The following is a 27,712-nucleotide window of genomic DNA, read 5'->3' on the forward strand; positions in this document are numbered from 1 at the left end:
CACGTCCATCATACCTTCACACCTAGGACACGTCCACCATACCTTCACACCTAGGACACATCCATCATACCTTCACACCTAGGACACGTCCATCATACCTTCACACCTAGGACACGTCCACCATACCTTCACACCTAGGACACATCCATCATACCTTCACACCTAGGACACGTCCATCATACCTTCACACCTAGGACACATCCACCATACCTTCACACCTAGGACACGTCCATCATACCTTCACACCTAGGACACATCCATCATACCTTCACACCTAGGACACGTCCACCATACCTTCACACCTAGGACACGTCCATCATACCTTCACACCTAGGACACGTCCATCATACCTTCACACCTAGGACACGTCCATCATACCTTCACACCTAGGACACATCCATCATACCTTCACACCTAGGACACGTCCATCATACCTTCACACCTAGGACACGTCCATCATACCTTCACACCTAGGACACGTCCATCATACCTTCACACCTAGGACACGTCCATCATACCTTCACACCTAGGACACGTCCATCATACCTTCACACCTAGGACACGTCCATCATACCTTCACACCTAGGACACGTCCATCATACCTTCACACCTAGGACACGTCCATCATACCTTCACACCTAGGACACGTCCATCATACCTTCACACCTAGGACACGTCCATCATACCTTCACACCTAGGACACGTCCATCATACCTTCACACCTAGGACACGTCCATCATACCTTCACACCTAGGACACGTCCATCATACCTTCACACCTAGGACACGTCCACCATACCTTCACACCTAGGACACGTCCATCATACCTTCACACCTAGGACACGTCCACCATACCTTCACACCTAGGACACGTCCATCATACCTTCACACCTAGGACACGTCCACCATACCTTCACACCTAGGACACGTCCATCATACCTTCACACCTAGGACACGTCCATCATACCTTCACACCTAGGACACGTCCACCATACCTTCACACCTAGGACACATCCATCATACCTTCACACCTAGGACACATCCATCATACCTTCACACCTAGGACACATCCATCATACCTTCACACCTAGGACACGTCCATCATACCTTCACACCTAGGACACGTCCATCATACCTTCACACCTAGGACACGTCCACCATACCTTCACACCTAGGACACGTCCATCATACCTTCACACCTAGGACACGTCCATCATACCTTCACACCTAGGACACATCCATCATACCTTCACACCTAGGACACGTCCATCATACCTTCACACCTAGGACACGTCCATCATACCTTCACACCTAGGACACGTCCATCATACCTTCACACCTAGGACACGTCCACCATACCTTCACACCTAGGACACGTCCACCATACCTTCACACCTAGGACACGTCCATCATACCTTCACACCTAGGACACGTCCATCATACCTTCACACCTAGGACACGTCCATCATACCTTCACACCTAGGACACGTCCATCATACCTTCACACCTAGGACACGTCCACCATACCTTCACACCTAGGACACGTCCATCATACCTTCACACCTAGGACACGTCCATCATACCTTCACACCTAGGACACATCCATCATACCTTCACACCTAGGACACGTCCATCATACCTTCACACCTAGGACACGTCCATCATACCTTCACACCTAGGACACGTCCATCATACCTTCACACCTAGGACACGTCCACCATACCTTCACACCTAGGACACGTCCATCATACCTTCACACCTAGGACACGTCCACCATACCTTCACACCTAGGACACATCCATCATACCTTCACACCTAGGACACGTCCATCATACCTTCACACCTAGGACACGTCCATCATACCTTCACACCTAGGACACGTCCATCATACCTTCACACCTAGGACACGTCCATCATACCTTCACACCTAGGACACGTCCACCATACCTTCACACCTAGGACACGTCCATCATACCTTCACACCTAGGACACGTCCATCATACCTTCACACCTAGGACACGTCCATCATACCTTCACACCTAGGACACGTCCATCATACCTTCACACCTAGGACACGTCCATCATACCTTCACACCTAGGACACGTCCATCATACCTTCACACCTAGGACACATCCATCATACCTTCACACCTAGGACACATCCATCATACCTTCACACCTAGGACACGTCCATCATACCTTCACACCTAGGACACGTCCATCATACCTTCACACCTAGGACACGTCCATCATACCTTCACACCTAGGACACGTCCATCATACCTTCACACCTAGGACACATCCATCATACCTTCACACCTAGGACACGTCCATCATACCTTCACACCTAGGACACGTCCATCATACCTTCACACCTAGGACACGTCCACCATACCTTCACCATTAACAAATGCAATACACAATCTGTCCCGTCACTTTTGACAATTTCCTTCACAAAATATAAAAATAAAAAAATTTAGAGTTAGTGTGGGTTAAGCTTTTAGTTTTTATGATACAGGCAGTGTAGAAGCCCTCTGGCGGCCAGCTCACTCACTACATCTACAATAGTTACAAGCTTCAAAAACAAAAATATACAATTCTCCAACTTTTTTTCAAATTTCTGTCTTTTCTTTAATCTTTTGTTTGTAGAGGCGGGGGCCAGTAGGTATGGATATTTCAAGTGACGTACCTTTGATGAGTTCTGAGAGTCTTTTTACTCCCGGAGCCCGGCCATGGGCCAGGCTCGTCTGGTGCTTGCCTGGTCAACCATGCTGTTGCTGCTGGTGGCCTCTGTCTCACTACCAGTCACAGCTTCTTTACCTGTGATGGACCTGTGAGCTGTTTCGGGAATTTTCCTTACTTGCACGTCTCGCCCTTGGGTCGGGCCTCCCTGCTGATTGCCTGGTCGATCAGGCTGTTGGTGTTGCTGCCCCGCTGGTCCACATATCCATTATAGCCTGGATATGAACAGATCACCGCGGGGGGAGCGATCTAGCTTCCTATTGAAGACCCCTTCACTCCTTCCTTGGAAGTAAATTTTAATTAAACAAGATTGGCTATGCCAGAATTCCGATGTTAAAAGTTCCAGATATGAAACTGGACCACTACCTTCTGCAAGTTCCAGATCACCAAATCTCTGGCGCCTGTATATAGGTGTACGAGGCGTTAGCAGCAACAGACTGGCTGACCAATCGGTCGACAATAAAGTCTGACTGACCATGCAGTCGACAATAAAGTTTGGCCTCTGGCCGGGCTGCCAAGGTAGGAGAACTCTGGGGACCACTCACAGGTATGCCACAGGTAAGTGAAACTAGCGTGTCACCAACAGACAGCATGGCTCCTTGCATGGTGTTGTCAGGGAGGGGAGGGGACCGACACATCATCCTACCTACCCTCCCCACTATGAATATTCATCTCTATGGCCGCACACACCTGAATACCAGATGAGTCAACACCTGCGGCACTCACCTGCCTTACCCCCCACTCAAACTCATCCCCATTCATTCACATATTCCTAACCCCCACCACACTCATGTACCCCTCCATTCAGTCACCGTCCTCATTATGTTCATGGGAGGAGAGCTAAACCCCTCAAAGCACTCACCTCCCTCTAATAATAATAGTAATAATAATAATCTTTATTTCTACAAGTAAACGTACAAGGTATACAAGTCCAGCTGACATCAATGACATACTACTGTATAGAAAGCCCCTTGTTATGCAGAGGATTTTTGGGGCAAATTAAGTCAATTTTGTTCCTAGGATGCGACCTTCACTAGTCGACTAACACCCAAGTACTATTTTACTAACAGGTGAGCACGGACAGCAGGTGTCTTAAGGAAACACGTCCTAATGTTTCCACCTGTACCGGGGATCGACCCCGGACATCAGCGTAAATGGCTTAAAAAAAACCGACATGTTGAAGAATGAGAAACTTGTGCAAAATTTGGGAATCTTTATTGAGGAAACGTTTCGCCAGCCAGTGCTTTCATCAGTCCAATACAGAGGGATCGTTTTCCTATGCAGCTGTGGGAGTAAAACTTGGCTTCGTCACGTTCTGATGTTACCCCAAGTGTGTCACATGTCAACTATGCTGACCATTTATTTTTTATTTTAACACCTCGGCTGTTTCTCACAAGTGACCGAAGAAGTTAACACTGTCATCATTCGTTCAACTCTTTTTTCTTTCCAGAAGTGAACAGATATTAAAATTCAGTTGACCATCAGACTCGCAATATCACTACTCATTCTTCATCCTCTCATCCATCCTTCATCCCCTTACCCATCCTTCATCCTCTCATCCATCCTTCATCCCCTTACCCATTCTTCATCCTCTCATCCATCCTTCACCCTAACCCATCCTTCACCCTAACCCATCCTTCACCCTCACTCATCCTTCACCCTAACCCATCCTTCACCCTCACTCATCTTTCACCCCTCACCCATCCTTCAGAATGCAGGCATGTATCGTCTTCAGAACTTAAGTCCGGCTGACCAGTTCCTTGAACTCCCTAAATTATTCAGTGATTTATTAATTAATTCCACTCAGCGAAACTCGCATTTTTAGTCCCGTGTTAATAAAAGTGTTAAATCAACAACCTGATGTGTGTGTACTCGAGCCAGAGGATCAGTATAACCAATAACTACACTCGATAAACCAAGCCCAGTTCTGAAAGACCTAGCATAAGCATGTTGCAAGATCTTACCTTCAAACAGCACAACAGGATTGCCATCACAAAGTTCACAACTGAAAAAAATGAGGCTGGATAACAAGAACTTGCCAAACAAGATCCGCGAAGTCACTGCAGATGCTCAGATGCTCTTGCACTTGAACTCTCCAAAATGGAGAGTTCAAGCCGCTAGCCCAAATTAGGGCTAATGACATGGCAACTCTTGAGAAACCTTTTATGTCAACATTTGTGAAGCCTAACCACCAAATTACTTGCAACATAAAATCATACTGTGCTTTCTGAAGTGCAGGCGAGATTGTACCAAAATGTACACCTGGAATATTCTGGTGGGACTGATTCCAAATTTGCACACTGAAATAAACCCTTTGGGGAGGAGAGGGCACACCATGACTCGAAATATCCCAGTGAAGAGCATAGGGGACTAAAACCCTCAGAGATAATTCAAAAAGTGTTAAATAAGAGTCCAAGGCTCTTCAACATCCTCCCTCCATACTGAAGTGTCACAGACTGGGAACTAAAGTGTCCTTGAGTATTCAGGTCACAGAGAGTCGGGGCAGTAAGTCAGGAAGTCACAGTGAGTCGGGGCGGTTCAGGGAGTCACAGTGAGTCGGAGCGGTGAACCAGAGGGTCACAGCGGTAGGGAAGGTAAGTGGGTCACAGCAGGCAGGGACGATGAGTCCGTGTGTCACATCGGGTCGGGACGGTGAGTCAGTGGCAGTGTAATCTCCTTTCTCAAATATTCTTGTTCTGTTATCGGCGGTTACAACTGTATATGTGCACTCAGAGGTACGGCCTTCTCGCTACACAGCTCAGGCAATGTCCACACGACTCTTTTATTATTATTAATTTTTCTTCAGAAAAACTGGATACATGAGCAATGTGCTGCTACCCTTTTCTATACCACAGAAACATAAAGGGAACAAAAACTAGCCGTTTCCCTGTCAAATTCCATCACACGCACTAGGCTTCATAGTACTAAAATCCGTTAATTTGCGTTGGTGTTACTATTACTTGGGAATAACCATCTCCGAGCATGGTCTATCCCATACACACAGACATATGATTTATTATTTTTAAGATATCTCCATCACAGAGCAAGCCAACGAAAATTATACACAGATATTAAAGAAAAGAAAAAGAGGAGGGGGGGAGGGGTAAGTTTGGTTTGCAAAAGTCAGTGATGGTTGTGTGCAATTAATGTAGTAGTGTGTTATGTGGTAGAGTGTAGTAGAAGTATTGTGTAATGTGGTCGAGTGTAGTAGTACTGTGTTAGGTTGTAGAGTAGTAGTACCGTGCTAAGTTGTAGAGTGAAAAAGTCATTGATGAGCAGGAAGGGAGAGAGGGCCATGCTAAGACTCAGGACATAGGCACCAGGTGATGATTATCTCTGAAAATAGAGGAAATACTGCCAGGCCTAACACCTGCCTCCCATCTCCCCACCTGTCACCAACGCACGTGTTTATGCAAGGAGTTTAAAGGGAAAATAGCGTGAGAAATCTGATGGAAGTATTTTTAATTGCTTGAATTTTCAAGATTCTATATAGGCAGGTGGAGTTATGCTTTTAATGTTGAACTCAACTGTAGGTAGCAGCTCTTCACACCTCGGCCAGTGTTGGGTGAGTAAAGGTATAACACTCATATGTAGGAATTTTCCAAAACTTGGCCAGGTTTTGGATCAACAATTTTTCACCAGTATCATGGCATGCCAATATTGGCCAGGTTTTGGATCAACAACCTTTCACCAGCATCATGGCACACCAGTGGTGGCCAGGTTTTGGATTAACAACATTTCGCCAGCATCATGGCACACCAGTGTTGACCAGGCTTTGGATCAACAACCTTTCACTAGTAACATGACAAGCCAGTGTTGACCAAGTTTTGGATCAACGATATTTCACCAGTATCATGGCACCATCCTTGAAAGGAGAATGTGGAAAGACTGTGTACGCATTGTGAAGCTCAGACGACCAGGACAGATTATGCTGCCAAGCCTTTCCTCTCCCTCATACAGAGGAAATTCCATTGACATGGCATGTTGCCTGCCTCCCGCGTCATTAAAGGGGAACAAAACACCAGAAACTTCACGTTAAAAGCTGCACTATTAAACAAGTGGATAACAAAGACTTAATATTGGCAGCTAGTGTATAATGAATTGACGTATGCCAGGCACCTCAACCGCTAATGTGCTGCACAAAAGGCATTTCCACACCATAAAGATATTTACCGTGTGCAAACTATATATTTCTGCAGCCTCGTCATTGTTGTGTTACTGTTTGTGTGTCTGCCTTGAAACAAAATAACCAGACGAATGAATCTGAATACAATTCGGTAGGAATATTGTAGTAATGACAAGGGAAACTATTCCATTTTAAAGGATAGACATTCAAAGGGGATTATTATAATTATTATTAGTAGTAGCATATTTATGTGAAGTGATAATCAGGTTTGATTCAGAGAGGAGAGAATACCGCCTACCATGCCTTTCTCTAGTTTAAAAGACTATTTGATTGTGCATGACTTATATTTATTTATCACTTGCATTACAGTGAGTATAATTTGAGAGATTTTAAAAGTTCGCAATAAATCTTTAGAAGAGTTTACACTACTCATAGATCAGAGTTAAAGCATCTCTTCTAACCCCTCTTATAACACACACGCACGACGAGATAGGCTTATTCTGCCGAATAAGCCTAGTGAAAATTTGTTTATTCAATAAATCTTCGAAAACTAATTACAACATAACGAAAATTTCAACTGATCTATGATATATTTAGTAGAATCTGGCTAAAAAATTATATTATGACAGGGTAGGTTAGATGAGGTTTCTAAGCTAGGTTCGATAAAAAAAATTATTGCCAATGAAAAAAATGTGTATCAATCTGTTTATATTTTTCTTTGGAAAAGACAAATTTTTGAGTGAGTTCGGCTTATTCGGCAAGTTCGGCTTTTAAGGCGGCACGACCTCTGTGTGTGTGTGTGTGTGTGTGTGTGTGTGTGTGTGTGTGTGTGTGTGTGTGTGTGTGTGTGTGTGTGTGTGTGTGTGTATATATATATATATATATATATATATATATATATATATATATATATATATATATATATATATATATATATACATATATATATATATATGTCGTGCCGAATATGTAAAACTGGTCAATTAGCAAGAACTCATTTAAAATTAAGTCCTTTCTAAAATTTTCTCTTATGCGTTTAAAGATATATTTTTTTTCATTAATGTTAATATAAATTTTTTTAATTTTGCTCCAAAAGAATCTTAGAAAACTTACCTAACCTTATTACAACAAGAACAATTTATTTTAGCCTAACCCAACTAAATATATTTTAGATTTGTTTACAGTAATTTAATACTAAACAAAGACAGTGAAATATATTTTTTTCGTTAGGTTCAGAATGATTTTGGCGAAATTATTGCATACAGAAATTTTCACTTGTCCTATATGGCAAGATGAGCGTTGCTATTTAAGCCAAGACCTCTAGAACTGTCATAGGGACCCTCATCCTCAGAGAAAAGAATAAACTTGCTTCAGGAAAAACTCAAGGTTTTCCCTGAAGCTGCTTGAGAATTTTCTCCTACCACCCCCTATATTTCAAGTATGTTTTATTTAAAGACAAAATACATTGGCCAAACATTCACAAAAATACAACAGAAAGTAAAAAACACACACACACACACACACACACACACACACACGTATATATATATATATATAAATATATATATATATATATATATAAATATATATATATATATATATATATATGATTATATGTATATATGATATATATGTCGTGCCGAATAGGCAGAACTTGCGATCTTGGCTTAAATAGCAACGCTCATCTTGCCATATAGGACAAGTGAAAATTTGTGTTTGCAATAATTTCGCCAAAATCATTCTGAACCTAACGAAAAAAATATATTTCACTGTGTTTGTTTAGTATTAAATTACTGTAAACAAATCTAAAATATATTTAGTTGGGTTAGGCTAAAATAAATTGCTCTTGTTATAATAAGGTTAGGTAAGTTTTCTAAGATTCTTTTGGTGCAAAATTAAAAATTTTTACATTAACATTAATGAAAAAAATATATCTTTAAACGTATAAGAGAAAACTTCAGAAAGGACTTAATTTTAAATGAGTTCTTGCTAATTGACCAGTTTTACATATTCGGCACGACATATATATATATATGTGTGTGTGTTATATATATATATATATATATTATATATATATATATATATATATATATATATATATATATATATATATATATATATATATATATATATATATATATATATATATATATATACACGTATTGGACGGACCTAAACGTTGAATAGTTTTTAATCTTTAATTTGTAGGCTAGTTGCGAACTGTTGGGCAGTGTGTGTGATGCCTGCACATTCTGACAGGTCGCGTGATAACACATTAAGCCGAGTTGATGCAACATTTTTCCTCCAACATTTCCCTTTTGCCAACATCAAACCGCTCGTTCCGAGACTTAAGTCAATCGTGTTGTTCAAAAATGCGAACCTAAAATATACATTCAAAAGATCACAAACAATAACTGGGCCGCACGCGACAATAACCACAAAATCAAAACTTTTGCCTTTGTTCTCTCCTACGTTAAAAATATCACCGAGGTAAAGTAGACAAAAGTTTCCTTGTGGATTTAATGTCTCAAAAGGCTTTCTTTTTCGCTTGAGAAAGTGTTCGAACGCTTGAACATTCTCCCGGTGTCTCTGCCCACACAATGTGTGTCTTGGAGATATTACCCTCAAGTTACGTAAAAATTCAAAAGAAAACTACACAAGTTCCTATAAGGGGTACCACATCATTCAGGTGTTGTCGCTTTGTGTGTGTTTCAAGCTGCTGGCAGCAATAGTCTTGTTGATCAGACTGACATCAGGAAAGAAACATGCTGGAACAAGTGTAGAAGGCTTCAAGGGGAAACTGGACAAGTATCTTTACTAGGTGCCAGATCAGCCAGGCTGTGATGGGTCAGCGGGCCACCAGCAGCAACAGCCTGGCTGACCAAGCAAATACCAGACGAGCCTGGCTCATGACCGGGCTCTGGGAATAAATCAGAAACATGATACATGAGAGTTGTATGCACCGGAAAATAAACGCCTCTCGGTGTATAAAGCTGAAAGTTTACAGCAATCAATATTTTAAGGATTAAAGTATCCTTGAGTTGGTATACTGGTTACAGGCAACCATAATGACTCATGTAGTTGATAGGCTTTACCCTAATACACCAAACTCACGAAGTGAGACCACCACAAATGTCATAAGATACACAAGTTACCCCCAACAAATTTAGCGTCAGGCAATGTTCGCAGTTTTATCAAATGTATGCAAAGTTTCGTTTAAGCTACAATATCAAATATCTCTGAAAACTGACGCTCGGTGTCGTGTTTTAAGCCTGACCTTTGTCGCCGGTGTCTGAATTTATGACTCGGGTGTCTAAAGCTGAAATTCGTCAGATATTTCAATAAAACAACTCGAACCTCGCTGACCAATTATGGACAAGACACGAGCATGTTGTTGATGGCCTACAAAAGCCACAACACACCACGTTAGTTTTCTTTATAAAATGCGTAAGTGGATAAGAGTCCAGAACAATCAGCTTACGAACCAACATCCCTTAGTGGATAAGAGTCCAGAACAATCAGCTTACGAACCAACATCCCTTAGAGTCAATATGATCACGGCATCACCATCATTGTCACTATCTTATTATTATTATTATTATTATTATTATTATATGACATTTGTAATAGTCATATAAAGCCTGAGGAATGGGAAGAAATCAGGCTTGATCCAAGGAAAGGGAAAAGTAGTTCCAATTCCTTGGATCAGGAAACCTTCACCATCAAGGGACCTCACACTGCATGCGACTGTCATCTACTGAGGGTACGGTTAACCTCCAAGAAGATATAAACCAAGTTTTCCAATGGGCAACGGAAAACAATATGACGTTCAATGAAGACAAATTCCAACCACTCCGTTATGGAAAACTGGAGGGGATAATAATCAGAACTGAGTATACTACAAAATCTGATCATACAACAGAGAAAAAATAATGTGAGGGACCTGGGAGTGGTAATATCTGAGGATCTCACTTTCAAGGATCACAACAGTGCCATGATTACAACTGCAAAGAAAATGATAAGAAAGATAATGAGAACGTTCAAAATAAGAGATGCCAAGCCAATGATGATCCTTTTCAAATCACTTGTTCTCTCTTGGCTGGAATATTACTGTACATTAACATCTCCGTTCAAAGCAGGTGAAATTGCAGATCTTGAGAGTGTATAGAGAACCTTTACTGCACATATAAGTTCCATCAAACACCTCAACTACTGGGAACGCTTGGAAGCATTTGACCTGTACTCGCTGGAACGTAGGCGAGAGAGATACATCATAATCTACACTTGGAAAATCCTAGAAGGAATGGTCCCTACTCTACACACAGAAATCACTCCCTACGTTAGTAAAAGACTGGGCAGGCAGTGCAGAAATCGGATATGGACTTCGTGAACGCACTGAGTTTTCAGATACATGTGAAGTATTACACAGATGGCGCAGGAGAAACAATTTTACTGCCACCGACATGGCAATTTAACTTACTCGTCGTCCTAAAACCACATTTTCCTTCCAATTATGATCTTCCAATATACACTTATTATATATTACAGTGAGCGTTGTTATCAGTGATACAACTGGAGTGCATAGAGTGTATCTTGAAGCAGGTGCACGTGGCAAGGGCGCTAATGAATTGTGAAACAGTTGTAAGGTGACAAGGCCGATAATAAATTACGAAACATGTGCACAGTCGCATGACCACTAATGAACTGCCTTAAAGGTAAGGCGAACACAACATTATAAACAAAAGAGTAGAAGTATCTTATGTTTTAAAGAACTTCAGGGAATCAATAGCAGGGGAATGATTCTTTTATAATTTTACATTAACGCGAAAATATATAAAAAAAGAAAAAAAAATTGGGACTTTTCAGCTAATAACCCCAGCAGAAGAGGTCATATGACATGTAGAAATAATTCTGGTTCAAAGGTTGTTAGTGTTTTCCAATATACCCTATTGTATTCCGAGCCCAGACAACATTTCTTTTATAATCTGTTACGTGGTCCGATATTATCACATCAAGATACCTTTGTATCCTCGTACGCTGTCCGACATTATCACAAGATCCTTTACCTACACACTATGTTCTATGAACAAATCTAACTGCGTTCGATTTTTATGAGTAGTGGGTTTCTTGTTAGTGAAGTGGTTGGAATTTCTCAGTTAACCGTCGAATCTCCAGTTGTCCACAGCAAGATTAATTCTCATACGAGTGTTTTCGACCGATGCTAATTTCCCGCTGATTAGTTCTTCACAAGTGATTAGCGGCAAGAATCCAGAGCGTGAAAACAGCCCCATCACATTAGAACAGAATAAAATTACCTCCTTTGGCTCATACTTTCCCTAACATTGTATATATTACGAAAACTTTAACGTTTAATACTCTTATCTTCTTCCACTTGTCAGCCAATAAACAGTTTTACTACTTTTAATGAATTAACAAGTAAAGTGCCGACTTCCACGTCTACTTACCCATGTTACGCTAATACCCATAGCCATTATCTTTAGACCCTAAATATCTCAAGGAGGCAGTTTAGATGCTTAGACAGAGGCGTCATTCCACAAGTTCTAAAAACAATTGGTACAGTCAAAATTCTCAAAAAGTTGGCAGTGAAACACGTAAAAAACTGGAGACTCGTATAGCACAGACATTTCACATTATCAAAAGTCTTTGAGTGCTGAATACGACTGCTAAACATATAGAACCACAACATTCACACTGCTTGGGACAACATGGACTTACAGCAGATTAAACTCCTCCTGTATACGCACTAGAAAACTAGAAAAAATTATGTAATTAGAGCAGCCTTTGTGAAAGCTTTCGATAAGCGTCATTATGGGGTAAAAAGTGTCTGATCTGGATTTCGTGCAACACTGCATTCTAATCTAGATAAGGTTACTAAGATATATTATCTTAGAGAACAACTGAGCAAAATGAGGACTAAAATTGTAGCTATTTGTGTGGGCACAATACTGTCTCCAACTGTTTCTCTCTGATTCTCATATCGGATTTTGACAAAGAAATACTGCATAGCACTAATAACCTTCGCAGGTGATACGTCTGGGCCAGGGGTTTACCAACCTTGGGATACATGTACCCCAGGGGTACATTTACATTCTCGAGGGGTACATAAGGGTCTGAGAGTATAACCATGGTGCACATTGCTGTACAGTGTACACTGTACAGCAGTGTACACCATGAGTAATGTAGAACAACACACAACACCCTCATTACAAATCAGGTGATAAAGAGAGCAGTCAACAAGGCAAGCTCTCCTCCCTCTTTCATGTTACAAAGCTACATATATGTAGCACTTCAAAATTAATAAACTCGTAAAAATCATACCGAACGCGTTCTGCAGCTGCTGAAGCTTCCCCTCGTATTAATGAACTTGTTGCCAAAAAAAAAAAAAAAAAAAAAAAAAAAAAAAAAAAAAAAAAAAAAAAAAAAAAAAAAAAAAAAAAAAAAAAGGTTCAACCATCTCATTAGTATTACTATTTAGTTTTCAGTATATTGTTGAAAAGTTTTGTGTACTTTTCCTCATTAGTCATGATTAGTGTATATAACAGATATGTATGGGACAGATGAAGATATTTTATAAATTCACTGTTTCATTGTTATCAATAGTATAAAATCCTTATATAATCTCTACACATACAGATTTCATAATAAAATATTATATAAGTCAGTATAATTTTATTATTTTCTGACCCTTAATTTTTAGGGGTACATGGGAATGTGTCACGATGGCCAAGGAATACAGAACAAAAAAGGTTGGGAACCCTTGATCTGGACGAATGATATCTATGGAAGACACCGCAATGTGTTGCATGTGTCGGAATGCTTGCAAGCAACACAAAGAGCCTGACCAGGCTGTTAACCAAAAGGCCTGGACCGAGAAGTCACGGCTGGGCGATGCGCTTCTGACCAACAAACATTCAACAGGACAGCGACTGCAAAATAACAAGTCATCAAAGCAAACAAGTAGCGCTACGTCTCCACCGGTATCCTGACACTAGTTTATTATCACGGAAAATACAAACATACTTTTTTCTTGGTGTGGTAAACTTGGATAGTTAAGTCTGGCAGCAATTCTTCAGAGTTCTCGAAGTTTCCATCCTCATCTAACACTTTTACATTTTATTTTACATGAAAGCCTGGTGTTCCTAACCTCTCAGTGAGGTGTTCAGTTGCGTTTATTTTAGCTTTTCTCATCAAGATGCTGAAATGCTTATCAGATAATAGCTCGCCTGTAGCGTAGACAAAAAGTCTCGTTGGTGGGAAATTAGTGTGGCCCACGAGAAGCCTCATGTTCATCGAGTCACCTAACACTGAGGTCACTGATGTGACCAAGCTTCAATGGTTTAAACTATTATTATTATTATTATCTACCGTAGTACTGAACTAAAACTGAATAACTGTAAAGAACGCTTCCGAGTTAACATCTGTAGCGACCTTTTAACAAGATGCTCGGAGGATATCTCCAAGGCATTAATTATCAAGGCAACCCCACTCTGACGGAATTCCAATTGAGCAAAAAATGGCCATGGTGTTTCACGTTAGTAAGAAAATTGATCAAAACTCCGAGAAAACTGCTACAATTATATCTTCATGAATTACTCCCACGTGATAAGGCTAACAAATTAGTCAAAGAAAGTACCCTGAAGGAGAAAGTTTATGGTATGTTAGTGTCAAACATTAGAATATATTAGGAGAGGTAATAAAACGAATCTTAATGTCATACAAATATACAGTAGTTAGAAACCTGAGGTCTATGACTCACTATTAAAACGTGAATGTAGATAAGCATATTTATCATTGAGAAAGTTTATTTAAGCACAGGTACACGTAAGTACAATCATCAGTACAATTATCATACAGTGTAAATTACCTAGGATAACCAAGTCAGATAAAGTGACTTATTTCCATTGGGATCCTTGAGTAAATTACAGTACATGAGCTACCGGCCACACGATGAATATGAGGCGCTATCAACTAGCCGCTTTGGTGGTAAACTCTTAAAAAATCTAGAGAGGCTATCTCTGTTCTCTCCCCAGCATGAACCCCCACAGCTTCCGTATACACCGTCTTTCATCGATCGTAAAATCACCTCTCCCATTTTAAAGACCCAGCAGCACAACTGAAGAAAAACATTTTTTTATCAGAAAAAATGAACTTTATGCACACCCTGTAGATTAGTTGGTAGAAAAGTTGGAACTTCAGTGAGAATGACCGCTCTATATTTTTGCAAATATAGCCCTAAATCCCACATATCGACGTCTAGTAACTCGCAAATTGGCATCATCAGTCAGTGTGAGAAACGGCCTATATTCCCCACGTCCAGGCATCCGCAACCACTACCAAAATGTATCTGGGCACACCCTTCAATATTGCCGCTTACCATGTAATAGGGCCACAAATTGCGACTGTCCAATCTGCCATCCGAGTTTCTATAATTCCACAGTACACAACCACGAGCGATCGAGTACAATAGTGTAAAAGAAGAATACCAAGAGAGTATTAGAATACAATCAGGAGAGTATAACTAGGAGTAACCCTGAGAGTACCACTCTGGGAGTACGTACCTGGGGAAGCAAGAAGGTAACATAAGTGAAAGTATAAGCCATATTTGGCAAGTCCATACGATTAAAGAATTATTGTCTATGATAGATAACGTGTTACTGGGCTATCAAGTGGAGGTCAACTCACTGTTACCTGTGCATTTTGGTATAAAACTTTGTTTCATGCTAATCCTCCTAAATACAGTACTCTTATAAAGTGGCTTTATAAAATACACGCACACAATATATTATATATATATATATATATATATATATATATATATATATATATATATATATATATATATATATATATATATATATATTTATAAAAGATTCAATTAAAGAGGCAAAACACTCTGATAGAGCTGTATACATCAAAGGCAGTAAGACAATGGATTCTGCGAGAGGGAGTAGAAGCACTCTCCAAACCACTAGCCATGATCTACAAGTCATTGAACACGGGGCAGTTGGCAGTGATCTGGAAGACAGCGAACTTAGTACTACCTATATCAATTATGAGATGAGATAGGCAGGAGGCAGTGAACTACAGGCCAGTTTTGCTGACTTGTATATCATGCAAGGTAATGGAGAAGATAGCCAGAATGAAGTTTACTTGGCCTTGGGCCAAGTTCGTCTGGTGCATGCTTGGTCAAGCAGGCTGTTGCAGCTGGTGGCCCGCTGACCCATATATCCATCACAGCCTGGTTGGTCTGGCACTTATTGAAAATACTTGTTCAGTTTCTGATACCTTCTAATAAAATGATGAATAGTCTGGGGCCACAGATATTGATACAGTGTTTCCTTATTGTGCCCATGGTGCCTTTATATATATATATATATATATAGGGGGGCAATGTGGCAGATGTTGCAAGTGTATGGTGTAGGAGGTAGGTTACTGAAAGCAGTGAAGAGTTTTTACGAGGATAGTGAGGCTCAAGTTAGAGTATGTAGGAAAGAGGGAAATTTTTTCCCAGTAAAAGTAGGCCTTAGACAAGGATGTGTGATGTCACCGTGGTTGTTTAATATATTTATAGATGGGGTTGTAAGAGAAGTAAATGCGAGGGTCTTGGCAAGAGGCGTGGAGTTAAAAGATAAAGAATCACACACAAAGTGGGAGTTGTCACAGCTGCTCTTTGCTGATGACACTGTGCTCTTGGGAGATTCTGAAGAGAAGTTGCAGAGATTGGTGGATGAATTTGGTAGGGTGTGCAAAAGAAGAAAATTAAAGGTGAATACAGGAAAGAGTAAGGTTATGAGGATAACAAAAAGATTAGGTGATGAAAGATTGAATATCAGATTGGAGGGAGAGAGTATGGAGGAGGTGAACGTATTCAGATATTTGGGAGTGGACGTGTCAGCGGATGGGTCTATGAAAGATGAGGTGAATCATAGAATTGATGAGGGAAAAAGAGTGAGTGGTGCACTTAGGAGTCTGTGGAGACAAAGAACTTTGTCCTTGGAGGCAAAGAGGGGAATGTATGAGAGTATAGTTTTACCAACGCTCTTATATGGGTGTGAAGCGTGGGTGATGAATGTTGCAGCGAGGAGAAGGCTGGAGGCAGTGGAGATGTCATGTCTGAGGGCAATGTGTGGTGTGAATATAATGCAGAGAATTCGTAGTTTGGAAGTTAGGAGGAGGTGCGGGATTACCAAAACTGTTGTCCAGAGGGCTGAGGAAGGGTTGTTGAGGTGGTTCGGACATGTAGAGAGAATGGAGCGAAACAGAATGACTTCAAGAGTGTACCAGTCTGTAGTGGAAGGAAGGCGGGGTAGGGGTCGGCCTAGGAAGGGTTGGAGGGAGGGGGTAAAGGAGGTTTTGTGTGCGAGGGGCTTGGACTTCCAGCAGGCATGCGTGAGCGTGTTTGATAGGAGTGAATGGAGACAAATGGTTTTTAATACTTGACGTGCTGTTGGAGTGTGAGCAAAGTAACATTTATGAAGGGATTCAGGGAAACCGGCAGGCCGGACTTGAGTCCTGGAGATGGGAAGTACAGTGCCTGCACTCTGAAGGAGGGGTGTTAATGTTGCAGTTTAAAAACTGTAGTGTAAAGCACCCTTCTGGCAAGACAGTGATGGAGTGAATGATGGTGAAAGTTTTTCTTTTTCGGGCCACCCTGCCTTGGTGGGAATCGGCCGGTGTGATAATAAAATAAAATAAATAAATATATATATATATATATATATATATATATATATATATATATATATATATATATATATATATATATATATATATATATATATTCTCTCTCTTGCTATGTGTGAAACAGCGTCACTTTATGACAATGCCTGAGGAAGACTGCATTTATACTCAAAATTCCTTAACGAGGCATTACCATTCAATCAGTCAGTGAATCGTTACGGAAAAAGTATTTACAAATACTCTACCAGGTGAGTTAGAACCTATATTAACATTAACTTAGGAAACTTTGATAACCTTTATCTAACCGACTGTGTTGGAGGGTTCTTTATGAAATCGTTGCCGATTTCATGTTCAATCCGAAGAAATTAGATTATGCTTTGGGCAGGTACTAGAGAGCGGGCAGAGGGCGCATGCGCGGCCTTATGCGCGGTCTTATGAACTGAGAGAAGCCTACTGGGGCAGGAAGGTCCAGTGTATGTCAACGGCAGTTATAAATCTGTCCAAGAAGCTTCGAAAAAAACAAATATCTGCTGGCAAGCATCGACATCGTGTAGAGACGTCTGAGAAATCGACAACGAGCTACAATTAGATTCTTTATCCCTATTCTCGATGACTAAGGTATTCTTGACTAGTAACGAACCGTTTACATGTATTCTTAGTAACCCTAGCGTAGTCGATAGACTAAAGCCCAATTAGCCAACCAACAAAATACAGCTGTCAAGTTAATGTAACCATTTTCTGACAAACACCATTTGCTTATCAGAACGCTTAGGTGGAGGGGTATCACCCCAAATAACTTGGAATTATTTATGCTAGCTAAGGATTTACAACTGGTTTAAAAAAAAAAACGTACTTATCATAAAGGAAACCAGCTACCAAGAAGCAAGAGATTTATCCTAGGTTAACTTCCTCAGGGAACGAGTGGTACATACGGAAAATAGACAAGATTTGTTATGTTAGTTAAAGGCAGACTATTCGACCCAGATTTAGTGTTCCTTTCGTGCATGTAATGACGTTTATCCTTGTTTTAGGAGTGTCATTGGGCCAAGACAATTTTCTTCACGACAGCGCTCCTAGTTAAGTGGGATTTGTCAAGGGTAATATTTAACTGTACCGCTTAAATATTAACTTGTACATATATACAATAGTTGCATTACGCACAATTGTTAGAGGTATGGTACTTTAAATTATGTTGATTTAACCTAGGATAATTAAGAAATGACGCCGATAATTACATGGGGCAAGAGGGGTAACAGAAACCAAAAACTACTCTGGAATTTGGTCATTATTTTACATTTTTCTATACATACAATCTATGCACATCATGAAATAATAACAGTGATCAACAAAGGTTTCAGTCAGCGTTAAAAATATTAGTTTCTAATTAATTTGGGGACGCTGAATTCAAATCTGAACTTACTTTTGCTCCAACAGTTTATGTGAACTAGAACTTCATTCTCATCCCAATTAATTTTGAATTGTACTGTCTGACTGCTTGGTCATTTTATGGAAGGTTATGGTTTTGTTTGATTTTTTGTGTATTTGAGATTGTTTTATCACTAATGAATTGTATGCTTTCCCCTTTTCAGAATAAGTGATATTTTCAACAAGCCTATACACTGCCTCATGGCTGCTTAAATGACAGTGATTTTTCTTTGTACACGTGGTAGCTTTACTCCGACAAAGTACACCAAAGTAGTGGTGTGAAGGTCAGGGATAAGGACAATCTGTGGGCACCTCGCTGCTGTGACTTGCTCCAACTCCTTACGCTAGTGGGTTGCTAGACGTGATGCAGGCCATTTGCAGACCCGATGGTATGGAGGGAACCAAAGCATTACACCTCGTATTATTTCTGTATCACAGGTGTCGGGGTTTTCATTAAAAAAAAAAACAGAAATCTTAGGTTGTTTATCAAGTTTATCGGAAACCCACCAATAAAAATGATCTCACACACTTCTATTCCAGTCAAGATACCAAGACCAAAAGAGGCATCATCATCGGGTTTTTCCTAAGAGCATACCGAATTTGTAGTCCTGAGTTTCTTGACGAGGAATGTACATACATTCACCAAACATTCACTGAATTACATTTTTCTCCTTTTTTCATCAAGACTGCAAGAAAAGAGCTCTTCAGATCATTAATTCTCCACGCATCAACACCGCTCCCAACAAAGTTATAATTCTTCCCAACAGCCAGGTTGCACTAAACGTCTCAAAAGTACTTTCACAAGTTAACACCAGAGTCGCCATCGCTTCTAGCACTTCAATAAAGGATCTAACCAAGACAAAATCCAAGCACCACGAACCAGTCAATGCAGGAGTTTACACTATACCCTGTGGAGGCTGTGACAAGATCTACGTAGGTGAAACAGCAAGAAACCTCGACACCCGCCTCAATGAACACATTTACGCATGTAGGAACGATAACTTGAACAACGCCTGTGTACAACACCGAAATTCCACCACTCATCTCATGAAATTCAGAGACGCCCAATTAGTGATCAAAGAAACTAATTTCCGCAGACGCAAGTGCCTCGAATCAGCAATGATCGCTGTTTCGAATACAATTAAACAAAACAACGGCAGCTTCACCATCTCCGAAGTCTTAGCAAGAATCCTCATGAAAACAGTAAACCCTGCCATCACATAGTCTCTCCTGTTATACTACACAACGCACATTACAGAGTGAACACTGAAACAACCTGCCTCTTTCCAGTCTATATTTGTCCAACCTATTTTTATGTTACCCAAGTAATAGCTTTTATATCCTTTTACTCATGTACGAATTAATTGCTCTACCATATTGTATTATTTTTGTCACTACTACTACGACTACTACTACTTCTACCACTAGTGAACATCGAAATGGTACCTCACTAGTACTGCACCTCACTCTGAGCCTTTATATACCCTCTGTGTCCATGTATTGTTTGTAATGGCTTGATAAAGCTCCTGGGGAGCGAAACGTTGCCACAATAAAATGTCACATTAGTTGCACTTGTGTCCTTTTACTTTACAAAGCTATGTATGTTCCCTTTGGATGATAAAGAAGCCACAAATTCCGATTCTGAGTTTGAACCGGTTGGAGTCGTGAGTCGACCAGAAACCACATCTCGTGACTGAAAGTGACCTTAACGATCTTGTGCGTGATCTTAATTTATCCACTGAACAGTCAAGAGCTACTTGGCTCAAAACTGCGCCTGTGGAATATACTGAACCCAGACACAACAATCAGTTTGTTCAGAAAATGACAGAAAAGACCAGAAACTTACTTTAAATACAGAAGAATCAGTATGTTACTTTATAGATTCCAGAAAACAGATCTGAAGGTAGTCTTACTTCACTTCACTTCACATACTGCTTTAGTTTTTGCTTTGTTGTAGACTTCAAAGAAACATGTGAAACAATGCAAAAACTTGTCATTGATTGAATATGAGAAGTTTAGGGGAAAAAATTGTGACCCAAATGTAATAGGTTTGTAACTAGGACTGCAAGGTGGAAATACATAATACTGCTGGTTCCTGTGCCTGTGGGACACTCGAAATACATAACACTACACTCGTACGTAGCCAACTCGAAAGTCATAAAAGACAGGCGTAAAGAACGTTCAACATAGGCCATTAGTCCATCCAACGATATACTTTTTCCGCCTTTACACATCCAGCTAGGCCTCATTAAAAACTTCATCTGCGCTTTGGACAAAGATGGTGCAGGATTTGCTTATCTGGGGAGGCTTCCCAAAGATAGTGACACCAAATTGAAAGAAGATATATTCATTTTGAGGAAAGTCTCCAAGATACTGAACTGAGAGCATGGGTGGCATTCAAGAACACTTGGGCAGATTTCTTGGGCAGTCATCATAGTGATCACGGAACTACTATAAAAGAGCCATTGACAGAATGTCTAATGAAATGTCGGATGTTCCTCAAGACTCATTTTCTTCATTCTCACCTTGACTTTCCTGCCAAACCTTGATGAAGTTAGTGACGAACACAGTGAACGATTTCACCAAGATACAGCCATCATGGAGAAGAGATAGCAGGAAAACCTTACCATCAGCTCGATGGCCGACTACTGCTGGGCACTGGTGAGGGAGAGACATACTGGAAATTTCTGTTAGATCTATTATGCGCATCTATCCATACATAACACATGTTTAAAAGATTAGTTTTTGCCATAGCATCCCAAACTCTTAATGTTTATGCATAATATAATGCCTATGATTGTTAGGTAACATGTAATTCTTCAAATTTAAATATCCAAAATACTGATCATAAGATTAAAAAAAAAAAACTTGTGATAGAAACTAAACAGGTTTAAACCTTAACTCTTAAACTGCTATTTATGAACACATGAGGTTTGACAGATCATGCAGGATATCTCCATTGAAAAGTAGGGAAGTGTTGGAGTGCGGACAGCTTGACCGATCTGGCCAGCAACGAAGAGGCCTTGTCTGAGACCGAGCCGCGGGGGCGGTGACCTCTGGAATCGACTCCAGGTAAGCGCTTCAAAGCTAACTTAAAACTAATTTGGTTTCTGAACTGGATAAAGTTAAATTTTGTGGGCTAGTTTAATTTATTGTGTAAATTGTTATTTTGGGAGATGTAAGGAAAATAAGCACATTTATTTAGGTCTCGCAGCACTCTTGTCTCGCGCCTGGCCCCAATGTAAACAAAGACGGGTGGCGTTTTCAGGTTACGTACCCTAGCCAAACGTTACCGTAACTAAACGATACTTAACCAATTCTCAGTATCTCCCAAAATAACAAAAATACTTATTCCATGATGTGTACAGGTTGTATGTAATGAAAAGTGTAAAATAATGTCCGAGTTCCATCGAGTAGATATCACTATATATATAGCCTTGAGGGGTCCTGAATAATATCCAATCACTGTACTCTTGATTTTTCCAAGCAGCCAGCCTAGGGCATTGCAGCTTAGCCAGTGGGTACCGAAATTAGTACCAGCACGCTGTGTTCCATCAACCAGTACCCAAACAAGAGCCCTTTCCCATCCCCAGGCTGGGGGCATCTCTTGGGAACCCTCCTCCCTAGCCACAGGACGAGGGGTCTCCCATACGCCCACCCCATCCCAAAGGAGAGGACTAACCCCCAACCATCCCCTTGAAGCACCTCACCTCTGTTCGTGTGGGTTCCTCACTTTACGCCGCCCCCTCTCCCCTCTTCGAAACCCACCCTGCGGAATGGAATATGACATGGAACTATTGCTAGCTTTTGCTCTCGCTATGTAACTCGTATAGAATAGGGTAGCATTAACTGGTGATATATCAGTGTTTGCTAAATAAAAAAATTACCGCCAATTATTTCACTGCCGTAACTTAGTTAATTCTTTACTTAGGTAAGTTAGGTACAGGGGCAAATACAGTGCATAAAAGTAATGTGTATTTAGAATTTAGCAATTGCAGTATCACCTGTTATAATTATTCACCAAAATGACTTAAATTCATTAGATAGATTCGTTTATTCGTCGTCTACCAAGCCTAATATATTGTCATATAATTTAATCCTTAACTCTGTGAACCACCACCTTTAATTCTGTGCCTTTCCCTAAAATGTTGTGCATCTTATGGGCTTTACATACAGTGTTATGAAGAATTTTAATCGGGTAACCCAATATAATGTGTGGTTTAGATTTAAACCAGTGCTTTTGAGCCCATATGTTATCCTTGGCAGCAATAACAAAATTAACTTATACTAGCCTGCATTACCACACTAATGAGCTGTTAACCCCATGAACTGCAGCATCCTGTTATTCCTTGGTGATGCCGGGTAGTTGCTATAGCTGTCTGGTGTAAATACGCCCATTAGAGACGAGGACAGAGAGGGGCCCCTCTGGTGAGTGACTTTCTATGTCGGGGGTTGCAGCGGCCACTCTACCCCAGGTCGTGACTCCCAGGTCACGGCCCACTCCACCCACTCACACCACTTGTAAAGGATAACACTAGAATCTCACCTGTGAAGTGTATAGTGGAGGTAGTGATGGTGCGGCCACAGTATGTGTTGTGGGGGTCAGCCTCGCACCACGCTGAGTCAATGTGCTTCACAGATCACCCTGGCCCAGTCTTCCTTCGTTTACCCTCGCTATCCTCACCGTTAACACTTGTTTATCGATTCAGTATACCACAGTATCGTACTCGAAAAGGAAATTGCAACGAACAACGCATCACCGAAGCACCAATACTTAAGAAAATCGAGTTAGTACCACTGAGCACCACACCAGACAGGGCTGGAGAGAGCGCGAAAAGACGTGTCCTCACCCTTCCGCGTCTAAACGCACACTGGGATCTGCCTCATGCTCTTGCCGTCTCCTGCGTCATTCATTTATCACCTGTATGACGACAGGAATACTGTAAACGTCAGTCTGGGAATACTTGATATTGGCCCATGAGAGGCGGTCCTCTTCTGACGTTTTCGTGACCTATCTGAAGCCAACTTACTAGGCTTAAAGCCATTACAATACACAAAGATCATTAAGGCTGAACTACACTTGCATACTAATATCAAGAACACTCTAATCCCTAACATAAGCATTAATGTAAACTCGGTGTATACATACTGACATACACTTCTCGGTGTATATGCCATGACCCACTAAACTTTGTTAGATTTAATGCCTTTCGATTGGGTCATTAAGGCTGCATTTCACTTGTACGTATGTATAAAGACCCCTGCATGTCCTCAGAAGGGAGCTTGCCAAGTTTCATAAGTCAGGTCCTGATCAGCCGGGCTGTGGTACATACGTTGTACTGCAAGCTGCTAGCACGAGCAGCCTGGCCGATCATTCCATGAACCAGGACGCCTGGTCTAGGACCGGGCCGCAGGAGTGATGACTCCCGGAATGGATATCAATCAAGAATCCTTAAAATGACTATTAAAGTAAATTCTACGAATTTGCACAGAACGGCATATTATTCGATGCTGTTGAGGGGCTCTTCTCTAAGGGAATGAACCTGTTCTTTTCCTCGGATCAAACCTGATTGCCTTCCTCAGGTTTGATCTGAGGGAAGAGTCATTCCAGTTGTTTGGACCAAGAGCCCCTCATGCGATCACTACCCTTGAAAAATAAACTAGATGACAGGCTGAGAGATGTATTACTGGGTCCTCGCGTCACATTGCTTACACAAGACGACGCTTGTATAACATTTCTTTCCAAGGAAGGCTGTCTTGATCCCGGTGGAGGGCTCTTGATCTAGGGAATGGAGTTACTCTTTCCATGAGATCAAATCTGATTCCCCAGGTACCTATGACTCCTACAAGTTTAGTGCCTTTCCATAAGTGTAATAGTGATAGTGAAGTAGGTGAGGAACGTGTGTTCCGGACAAACAGGACTCATACACGGAGCACAGGTATGCACTCCAGGTATACAATCCAGGTATACACTCATGTACACCAAATGTAAGAGTCACATACAGTTAGGTTAGAGCCTACGCACTACACAAGCCTCTATAAGCCTACGATTATGTACTTTTATCAAGAATACTCTAATCCCTATAACAAAGATTAAAGTAAACTCACTGTATAAACACAGATATAAATATCGATGTATTTATCTTATGACTTAGCGTATATACACATACGTATATTTCTCGGCGCGGGACCAGCAATGAAAAGTCACGTAGTAGCAACCCATCTTAAGCTCAGGGCTGACAGTTGCCACATGTTCCAGGATCCATATTCTTACCGAGTGTATTTCCATATTCCTCTAACACAAACAATAGACTGTGAAGGTATGGCCACGGGAAGGATGAAGATGGGAGAGAAAGAGAAGTAATAGCGTAAATTATTACGAAGACGCCGTAATAGACAGCAAGATGTAAGCACTCACTACGCTTTTTTTTTTTTTAGTCATTTTTTTCTACATGTTTCATTCGTCCAATTTCACCTTCACTCAACGCAGTTCATGTAAACTTAATGAAGTATCATTCCATTATAGGTGGAAGGCAATGATGGTGCCTTTTTTAAGGATAAATACGTCACGTATAACTCAAGATGTGGGCTACACATGAAGCAGTGTATTATAAACAAGTTGCATCACCACCCTAAAATATTGTGGCTGGAGGAGATTACCATCCTGGCCGGCGGGTTCCCAAGCCTTTTCCTGCCTGCGGAAGTCTGTTCCAACGCCCGCACCTTCCATTGTTACTTTGTAAGTTTATTTAGGCACAGGTACACATAAGTACAATTATCATACATGGTGTAAATTACCTAGGATAACCCCAAAAAGTCAAAGTGACTTATTTCCACTGGGGTTCTTGCAGTCGCCAAAAACTTTAACATCTATATAGCCCCCCAGTTACAAAAAAAAAAATGTGAGCGATAAGCACTGAAATCAAGTATTCAAATAACTATTATTGAATTTATGCGCCGGCTGAAATTGTGCAGAAATCGACGCATCGTTTAAACTTTTTATTTCTGCTACTTATACTACACTGAAAGATTCCATAAACAAAGTCTTCCACACACACGAGGGTAAAGAGGTAAGTTGGCTCATCTTATCTTTCAGGCTTATTTTCAGGCTTATGATTCTCGTGCTACAGCCTGGCTATGAGCAGTGTCTGGCTGTGAGTAGTGTCTGGCTGAGTAGTGTCTGGCTGTGAGTAGTGTCTGGCTGAGTAGTGTCTGGCTGTGAGTAGTGTCTGGCTGTGAGTAGTATCTGGCTGTGAGTAGTGTCTGGCTGAGTAGTGTCTGGCTATGAGCAGTGTCTGGCTGTGAGTAGTGTCTGGCTGAGTAGTGTCTGGCTGTGAGTAGTGTCTGGCTGAGTAGTGTCTGGCTGTGAGTAGTGTCTGGCTGTGAGTAGTGTCTGGCTGAGTAGTGTCTGGCTGTGAGTAGTGTCTGGCTGTGAGTAGTGTCTGGCTGAGTAGTGTCTGGCTGTGAGTAGTGTCTGGCTGTGAGTAGTGTCTGGCTGAGTAGTGTCTGGCTATGAGCAGTGTCTGGCTGTGAGTAGTGTCTGGCTGAGTAGTGTCTGGCTGTGAGTAGTGTCTGGCTGAGTAGTGTCTGGCTGTGAGTAGTGTCTGGCTGTGAGTAGTGTCTGGCTGAGTAGTGTCTGGCTGTGAGTAGTGTCTGGCTGTGAGTAGTGTCTGGCTGAGTAGTGTCTGGCTGTGAGTAGTGTCTGGCTGTGAGTAGTGTCTGGCTGAGTAATGTCTTGCTGTGAGTAGTGTCTGGCTGTGAGTAGTGTCTGGCTGAGTAGTGTCTGGCTGTGAGTAGTGTCTGGCTGTGAGTAGTGTCTGGCTGTGAGTAGTGTCTGGCTGTGAGTAGTGTCTGGCTGTGAGTAGTGTCTGGCTGAGTAGTGTCTGGCTGTGAGTAGTGTCTGGCTGAGTAGTGTCTGGCTGTGAGTAGTGTCTGGCTGTGAGTAGTGTCTGGCTGTGAGTAGTGTCTGGCTGTGAGTAGTGTCTCGCTGTGAGTAGTGTCTGGCTGAGTAGTGTCTGGCTGTGAGTAGTGTCTGGCTGAGTAGTGTCTGGCTGAGTAGTGTCTGGCTGAGTAGTGTCTGGCTGTGAGTAGTGTCTGGCTGAGTAGTGTCTGGCTGTGAGTAGTGTCTGGCTGTGAGTAGTGTCTGGCTGTGAGTAGTGTCTGGCTGTGAGTAGTGTCTCGCTGTGAGTAGTGTCTGGCTGAGTAGTGTCTGGCTGTGAGTAGTGTCTGGCTGAGTAGTGTCTGGCTGAGTAGTGTCTGGCTGAGTAGTGTCTGGCTGTGAGTAGTGTCTGGCTGTGAGTAGTGTCTGGCTGAGTAGTGTCTGGCTGAGTAGTGTCTGGCTGTGAGTAGTGTCTGGCTGTGAGTAGTGTCTCGCTGTGAGTAGTGTCTGGCTGAGTAGTGTCTGGCTGTGAGTAGTGTCTGGCTGAGTAGTGTCTGGCTGAGTAGTGTCTGGCTGTGAGTAGTGTCTGGCTGTGAGTAGTGTCTGGCTGTGAGTAGTGTCTGGCTGAGTAGTGTCTGGCTGAGTAGTGTCTGGCTGTGAGCAGTGTCTGGCTGTGAGTAGTGTCTGGCTGTGAGTAGTGTCTGGCTGAGTAGTGTCTGGCTGTGAGTAGTGTCTGGCTGTGAGTAGTGTCTGGCTGTGAGTAGTGTCTGGCTGTGAGCAGTGTCTGGCTGTGAGTAGTGTCTGGCTGAGTAGTGTCTGGCTGTGAGTAGTGTCTGGCTG

The 27,712-nt window shown here is 41.5% G+C and overlaps 1 protein-coding gene across 3 annotated transcripts in view; it reads right to left on the minus strand.

The window, feature by feature from the left end:
- Positions 1-23,870, minus strand: part of LOC128700698 (protein O-linked-mannose beta-1,2-N-acetylglucosaminyltransferase 1) — a 790,167-nt gene extending 766,297 nt beyond the window's left edge. For all 3 annotated transcript variants that reach the window (XM_053794015.2, XM_053794017.2, XM_070097232.1), the window contains exon 1: positions 23,540-23,870. The gene's annotated coding sequence lies outside the window, so the exon portion shown is untranslated. The remainder of the gene's footprint in view (positions 1-23,539) is intronic.
- Positions 23,871-27,712: the final 3,842 nt, after the last annotated feature.

Source organism: Cherax quadricarinatus, chromosome 56 (genome assembly GCF_038502225.1).
Source record: "Cherax quadricarinatus isolate ZL_2023a chromosome 56, ASM3850222v1, whole genome shotgun sequence".
NCBI classification, from domain to species: Eukaryota; Metazoa; Arthropoda; class Malacostraca; order Decapoda; family Parastacidae; genus Cherax; species Cherax quadricarinatus.